Genomic DNA, 8,799 nt, shown 5'->3' on the forward strand with positions numbered 1-8,799 from the left:
GTAATCTTCAGTAACCCCAGCAGTCAGTCCCAAGATACTGGCTGCAACAGAACATTTGTCAGTGCCAGAGGTGCACGGCGGAGTAATTAGGTTGGCCTGGAGAAGTCACAGAAAATATCACAGCAACGTGGAAGACCCATGGGAGTTTTCTGTGCGGATGTAGGAGGAGAGGGCTTTTTAGGCAAAGAGGGCAGCTTGTTGGAAGGCACACCTGGTTAGAACCAGTCAGCAGCCTAATGTGGGTCTTAGCAGGGCCTAAAAAGAGGGAGAAGCGCCGAAAGAGGACAAGGTTTAGTTTGTCAAGGGCTTTGAATTGAAGGCTGTGTGCTTTACTTGGTACTTTTTCCTATGGTCAAGTTGAAACCGTCAAAGCTGTCAGATCTCCCACCCTCTGGTGTTGTCCCTTTCCTTAATAGGTACCATTCCCTTTCGCACAGCTATTCAGACACTGAATACTGTCCTCAGGGGCTGTGTGAGAAGCTCGCTTCAGTAACTGAGGCTTTTCTGTGGAGGCCCCATTAGAGGAGGCTCTCTCCCTGGAGCCACTGAGGCACGCGAGAGGCTGGAGTTGATGACGTTCCACATAAGGCAGTAGAAGTAGAGTACAGAGGATAGAGTGGAGAGACATTTTTGATGTGGAAAGGACAGGATTAAGGGCCAGTGAAGGAGGAGGTGAGAGAGGGAGGAACTAAGAATAGCTAGAGCACTGATCTTTGTGTAGAGAGCTGGCAGACTAGCTCCATGGAAGCAGGTTTGGGAGAGGAGAGCAAGATGAATTTGTTTTTGGTTGTATTGAGTGTTTGATATCTGTAGGTCATCCAGGAAGAGATGCTGAGATTAGAAGTAAGGTAGAGACTGGAAATAAAGGCAATGAGTCCCTGGACCATTTGAGGTGGCTGGAGAGCCAGAATGAATGAAGTAGACCAGGGAGGGAAGATCGAGGCTGGGCAGGGGAAAGAAAAATACAAATAGCTGGGATTTGAGCATGTTCCTTCTTAGTATATGCCCGATGACGTCTGCAGAGTTTATCATTCCCTTTTAAATAGCAGGGGTCAGAACAAAGAGGACCCGAAAGGCCAGGTATTTGCTTTATTGGTGATTGTGTTTCAGCTCTGTGTGCTTTATGTTTCTCCTGTTGTACGATCAGTGTCTGAGTTGGTGATCTCTAAGCAGACGTGGAACCGTGAAATAGCATATCTCAAATTGCAGTCCAAGTTAGGAAAAAAACACACGAGGGATTTGAAATAAAAGATTTCCAAGATTCTCAAAATTCTAGGACTTTTTATTAAGTCTTGAATATACATTGAGTTGACACCTTCACAAACACAAACCCCTTTAGATTAGGAAATGACGTGGGAAACGACGTTACACATTAAAAAAATCGGTCATTATATATTTATTAAAATCCTGAGGAAAACTTCAGATTTATCTAGAGCATTTTAGTATCTTACGTTCCTTTTGTATAATGCAGTGAAAATATCCATTTTGTTAGTATTATGTAATTAAAACATAACTTCTATTAAATTTTAAGTCTCTAAGTGATAGAGTTTTTAAAAAAAAATATATTACATAGTTATTTTTTAAATATCCTCCTCCAGTGAGCAGATTTGACCTAGGCATTTGGAAAACTTGGCTCAGGTTGTTTTGTCCTGATAATTAACATTAATCTTTAAATAACTCTTTTGGCTTCAACATGGGGGAAGTTTTATTTAAAAGGGAAATGTCATTTGCTCTCTTTTAATGAATAAAACAAAACATAATAGCTGCCAAATTTTGTAGTATGTGCACAAAGATACTATATTATAGGGAATAGCCTGTGTTTTAGCAATGTATGATGTCCTACTGTTTTATTACTATTGAGTATGTGACAGTGACCGTCATTGCAAATATTTTAAATTTAAAACAATTTACGCCCTGCGGATAGATTATTGTGCAATAGCCATTTCTTTCTAAATGACGGTTAATGGATTTATCCTTTGAATACTATGTTTAGCATAATATAGCAGAACTAAAAGTAATGATCAAAAGACCAAGATTAGCATGTGACGTTTCCTAAAGGCTTGAAATAACTTGGCATTATGTATTAATAACATTCAGGAAAACATAGTCATGCCTTAACATATTAATCTGCTTATATATTTCAGCTGAGGTGGTGATTTTTACTTTTGGCCGTCTTATAGAAAAGCTTTTTGAAAAGTTAACTTTCTCACATCAGCTGAAGTCTTTAAAAAATCTGATTAGTATTTTATAGAGAATACTTTCTTGCCTCTTTTGAATAATATAGGCTAATCATAGGCAGTAGCTTCATATATTGTTGGAAGAAGTGTAATTACAAAAATTAACTTGTCATACACCACAGCTCAGCAAAGTAACTTTCTTATAAGTCCATGGTCACAGTATGTTTTTGCAATTCAGCATCTGGCTCTGTGGGATATCGATGGCTTCTATGAAGAAAAGTACCAGGGTGAGCAATTAAATGCAAAATGACAGCATAAAATATGATCATTATGGTTATACAAAAGACGCATTTATGAATTTTGCAGATAACTGTCATTTTTCTGCTCATGTTTTTCTGTTGCTTTGTAGCTTAATAATTTTAGTGCAATTTATTTTTTTCTTCTAAAAAATGAACACTGCCATTTTTATTATCCTGGCACTTGTTTATATGTCTTTTTTGTTTGTCAGTTTTGAAGATTAATGATAGTTGTTTCACTGTCTTTTGACACAGTACTTTCAACTTGATTTCAAAATTGAAGAATTTAAAAAAATTGCATATCAGTTTTATTATATATAAGAGTACCACTTCTTATGATTAGTAGTATTTTATCACGTGTGGTTTGAATAATAATCACCACCCGAAAGTAAGTTTTGCCAGTAGTTTCCTCGTAACATCACGTAGTGTTTTGAAGTATTTTTATGGTATCAACTCTCTGATTTGGTCCAGGGTAAAACAGTGTTGACATAAGGAATCATATAGCAAAGTTGTTGTCTTTCTTTTGTCTCTTACTTGCAAAATGTATTCTACATGCAATGAAACTGCTGGACGTTGCGGAGAGGGAGTCGCTCTGGAGGACTAAGTGTCCGTGTGACCTTTGGAGCATGCCATTGTGTGAAGCTCCGTAATGTTAACCTCCATTTTGTTAAGTTCCATTATGTTAACCCCTCTTGGCTCCTCTGCAGCCCTGCCTGTCTTTCCAGCCTTACCTTTCACTGCTGCCATTTTTGAAAACCTATGTGTTACCCAGTTGCTCTCGTTTTCTTTTTACTTGTGCTTATAGTATCCCTGTCTCCCGAAATACAGTAGTCCCCCCTTATGTGGGGGGGATACGTTCTAAGACTCCCAGTGGGTGCTTGAAACTGCATAGTACTGAAGCCTGCATATACGTTTTTTCCGACATGTACACTGCTGTGATAAACTTAGAAATTGGGCAAAGTGAGAGAGTAACAGCAATAACTTCTGTTTGCCATCTGCAAATTCCAGCACGACTGCTCTTACACGTTGGGGAAATTATTAAATAAAATGCGGGTGACTTGAACACCAGCACTGTGATACCTTGACAGGCGCTCTGATAACCAAGAGGGCTACTGAGTGACTGACAGGCGGATATCGTGGATCCGGTGGAGAAAGGGATGATTCACGGCCCCGGTGAGAGGGAGCTAGATGGCACAAGATTTCATCACGCTACCTAGAATGGCGAGAAATTTAAAATTTATGTATTGTTTATTTCTGGAATTTTCCATCGAATATTTTTAGACCTCTGCTGACTATAAGTAAGTGAAATTGCAGAAAGTGAAACCACAGGTAAGGGGGGGACCATTGTACTTTTTTTTAGCCATTTGGTTAAATTCATCCTGAGCTTGAATGTGTGGTTGGAACTCTGTCCATTCTGTGAAGACTTTCTAATCTTAGCAGTCAACAGGAACTTCTTACTTTATGCTCTTGTGGCATATTTTGGGTGTCTGTTGTTATTATCAAAATATGCTTTGCAGATAGAACATAGCTTAAGTTTTTTTTAATAAGTTTAAAAAAATCGTATTTACTGAAATCCTACTATATGCTGAGTACTGTGCTGGGTTCTGGGATGCTAGTGAAAGAGTTTATTTCTTCTGCTCAAGAAGGTCACATGCCAGTTGTAACGCAGAGTAGTAAGAACTGTGGTGGGGGCAGATGGGAATGTGCAGGCAAAGAGCTGGGTGTGATCTGCTAGGGCTTCAGTGACTCTGGGAGAGACAGCATGACTGGGCCTGAGACAAGTCACCACAGCCATGAAACCCACAGCCTTGCCCACCCAGCCATAACTGCTTAGATGGCTTGGTGGATGGACCTGAATCATTGGGGACTTATGTCTCATGATGTTCTTGTTTTTTGTTTTTTTTTTAACTTTAATCATTTTCGTGAGAACCTTTGAAAAAATTAATTTCCTAGTTTTCGACTTTTGGAACCTCTCCATAACCTGATTTAATATTGTCTCAGTGACTTAGGATTATTATTTTGTGCGTTGTCATGTTGGGCTCTAAGAAATCATGTCCTCTGGGCATTTTGACCCAGAGAAGGGTGTTTTTAAATATCTGAATGTTCCCTGATTACTTTTAATTTTTTCTGTCTGCTTTTTCTAGTTTTTCTTTCCCTTTCCCATTTCACTGCTATCAGTGATCTTGTCTAGAGTAGCACAATTGCTCTCCATTATTTGCCATCGATAAGAAGCCAATGAATCAGGTTTATCAGTAAGTATCAGGAAGGGGTGATGGATCTGAGGAAGAGAGACTTTAGAACTCACCTTCAATCCCAGTACCTAAATTCAAACATCGTCTCTTCAAATATGTTTTGCTGCTCCAAGCCCTTTTGGGCAGGTTTCTTACTTTTAGCTAAGGCTTGGTGGGTGATGTTGCTGCCTTGGTGAGTTTTTGATAGCTGAGGTGTTCATGTTTCCCTGCATCACGATTCAGGTCATTTTGTTTTCGTTGCTCTCCTGATGTGGTCTAACTGTTTTGTCTGATTTCAGGAATGCTTTTAAATGGTTTATGTTTTAAGAATTAATAGACAAGGCTTATATTATCCATTTGTTCTTATATAACTTACTTCAATTATAGTATCAAAGCAGGCATTTTTTATTGTGATCAATTTTGAAGAAATTAGGTATATCAGTTTTATTTATTCATTATTAATTTCGTTAATAATCAAGTTCATGAATGATGAGTTTAGGAATCAGTCAACCCTTCCTCTGAATTAATTGCTTTGTTTATTTGGCAGTAAAGCAAAACTAGGACAGTATTATACATTTGCGATATGTTTCTATATTTAGATAGAGAGAGGTACTATGTTGTTATTAATGTTACTGTTATCTTTACCTTAAAAACAAATATATATACTAACAAACATGTCTGTGTGTGACTGAGAGAGAGAGAGAGTGTGTAAGTGTGTGTTTTTGTGTGTGTCCATACATATCTTTTAGCATTTCCAAATTGGCCCAGGTGATTCTAATCTAACCTTTCTGGTCAGAATTTTAAGTATGTAAAAATTCTGTATGAAAATGGTAATAAAAACGCAGTCATTCAGTTTCATAGTGCAATTACTTATTGTGACAATTCTTGTTCAGGAAGAGTCTGTTTCCACCAGCATTGTTTTGGACAGAGAGATGGCAAGTGTAGACTATACTCCTGAGTCTGTTAGGGAGTGACGCTTTTTCTACTGTAGTGCTGTAATAGCTTTACATTTTGTGATTCTGTGGGCTACGCAGACGTGATGTGTTCAAGATGAATCAGACGATAAAACTGACTTGTTTTCCATCTGATAGCTGGTACTGCTTTCAGCAGTAAAACTGAATTATTTCTACAGATCGAAAAACAATCTATGAGATATGAGGTCATTTTCCTTATATAGCCATAGTTAAATGATTTGTTTCTATGACTGGTTTTTATAGTATAACCTGTTAAGGTTTTATCCCCTTATGCTCAAGACAGATTTAAGACTTAAAACAGACAAATTAGAAGAAACAAAACTAGAGATTTTTTAAAAAGTGTAACTTGTTTACAAAGTTTCCTCACCATTTAAATTTTATTCTTTCCTTTTCAACAGGTGTATAATGCTTATTTGCTTTAAAACCCTTGTTCATTCACTCACTTATTCTTTTGTTTATTTTATTTGCTCAAAAACTTTATTGCAGAATAGTTTACATACAATAAACAGCATCTATATAAAGTGCACAATTTGATGGGTTTTGACAGTTCTATACACCTCTGAAGCCATCTACAGAATCAAGATAAAAGAACATTTCTCTTACCCCCTTAAGTATCCCCATGCCTCTTTGCAGCCCACCACCTCTTCCTGCCTGCCACAGGGAACCCGTGACCTGTTTTCTGTCACTGTAAATCAATTTGCTATATCTTGTCGTATGTGCTGTTGTCTGAGTCTTTGTGTGAACACGTGTTTTCATTTCTCTTGGGTAATTACCTAGGAGGGAAATGACTGGGGTAATGTGATGACTCTGTGTTTAACTTTTTAAGAAACTGCCATCGAGTCTTTCTTAATTTCTCTCAGTCGTGTTCTCTAGTCTTTAGTGCATAGGCCTTGCACATTTTTGGTTAAATTTATTTTTGCACAATTTTTCAATCAAATCGCATGCTGTTAATATTTAAAAGTGCAATTGATTTTTGTTTATTAACCTTTTATCCTTTGAATTTCCTAAATTCATTTAATTGTTACGTGTGGGCGTGTGTGTGTGTATGTGTGTATTTTACATCCTGAGGATTTTCTATGTAAACGAGAATGGAAGTAGTTTTACTTGTATTTATCCGGTATTTATGCCTTCACTTCTTTGTTCCTCTTCACTTTTTAGTAAGTCTTCTTCCTAAAATCTGTTCTTAGATCTGGCATTCATCTACCCACTCTGGCTGTCCTGTGGTTACAGATTGCATGAGAGTATCATTTCCAGGTTTTATATTTTGAATATATTTGTCTCTGAATGTTAATTGTGTCTTTTATGCTTAGCACATAGTTTTGATCTTTTAATACAATCTGATAATTCTTTTTAACTGTAGTGTTTATTAACATTTAATGTAATGTAGTTGGTTGGATTTATACTATTTTGCTCTTTATTATTCTGCGTCTCCTGTGTTTTCTTTGTCTGTTCCTCCTTTACTGCCTTATTCTGTGTTGACATGAATTCTGTCATCTTCTATTTATCTGGGAATGTCTTTACTGCCCCTTCATTATTAAAGTATAGTTTTGCTGGATATGTGATTCTTTATTGATGGTTTTTCTTTCAGCACTTTGACTGTATTATTATTCTGGCTTTCGGCCTCTGTTATTTCTTCTAAGTCAGCTCTTATTTGTATTTTTTTCTCCTCAGTGTGATGCAAAGTCACCTGTTGAACATGTAGCTGTTCCTTGTATGTGGTGGATTTGATTGCTTTCCAGATTTTCTTATTGTCTTTTTCTTTTTAGTAATTTGACTATGATGTTTGTAGGTGTGACTGTCTTCGTGTTTTTATTTATTCATGTTTGTTAAGCTTCTTGTATCTGTAGATCAATGTATTTCATCAAATTTAGAAAGTTTTCAGCTATTACGTTTTAAAATATTTCTTCTACCCCTTTCCCTCTTTTTTCTCTGTTATTGGGATTCTTACTGCACATTTGTTGAAATACTTCAAATTGTCCCATAGGTCTCTGAAGCTCTTTTCATTTTCCTTAAAGTTTTCTTTCATTTCCAATCTTCTGAGTCGATAATTAATATCATTCTATTTTTAATTTGACTGATTCTTTCCTCTGCCTTCTCAAATCTGCTGTTTTCCCATGTAATAATTTTTTCATTTCTCTTATAGTGCTTTTCATCTCTAGCATTTGTTTGGTTGTTTTTATCATTCTCATTTCCTTATTCGCATTCCCTATTTGTGGAATCACTGTTATTATATTTTTAAAAAATTTTTGAAAATTTGAAAGAGTTCTTAGAACCTCTTTACAGGAGATATTTGAAGACTTTCTCTGCTACATTGACATCTGGGCCAATTTTCCATTGACGTTTTTCTCTTCCTGAATCTGGACCATAGTTTATATTTTCTTATAAACACAGCTTATGATTTCTTTCTTTGTTGTTGTTGAAAATAAGACATTTTGTATAGTGTGATGTGGTAAGTTTGGATTTTGATGCACTTTTCTAGAATGTCTTTTTTTCCCTTAACTTGCATGGTCTTAAAAGCATAGAATTTTATCTCCCTGTGGTGTACAGACACTGATGTTTATGTTCAGTTTTTAAATGCTTGCTTACTTGTATTTTGCTTTACTCTCTGGGTGTTTCCCCTGTAAATGTAAGAATTAATGGTCACACAATGATTTGGGCAGAATTTGTAGTCAAACACCTTGAGCCCATTATGATCTTTGCCATCTGTCTTTCTGTTTGTGGGTGTACAGGGGGCACATTCAAAGTTTACCTAGTTACCAAGCCTCTGTTCTGGGGCTTTTACTGTCTCTCACGTTCCCTCGAAGTTTCTTTGCTTAGTCAACCAGGCATGTGTGGGGAACTTCATCTGGTCCTTTTATTGGCCTTTCATTTATAGGATCTCCTTGCTGAGTTTCTTGCTAGTCTGACAGTTGCCCAGACTGGGCTCATACCTCTGTGGACCAATGTTGTGAGATTTCTTTGGTTGCTTCCCACCAACTTTGGTCCCTTCTGGCTGACAGAGCGATAGAGGTTTGCTGCCTGCTCCAAATAGCTTCCTCCCTCCACCGCCTTAGCTCATAGCTCCTCTTTGTGCCAGTCATGTGTTGGTAGAGCTAGCATGCTCTCTCACCAAGTCGCGGGG

This window comes from Equus przewalskii, chromosome 8 (genome assembly GCF_037783145.1).
Source record: "Equus przewalskii isolate Varuska chromosome 8, EquPr2, whole genome shotgun sequence".
NCBI lineage: Eukaryota > Metazoa > Chordata > Mammalia > Perissodactyla > Equidae > Equus > Equus przewalskii.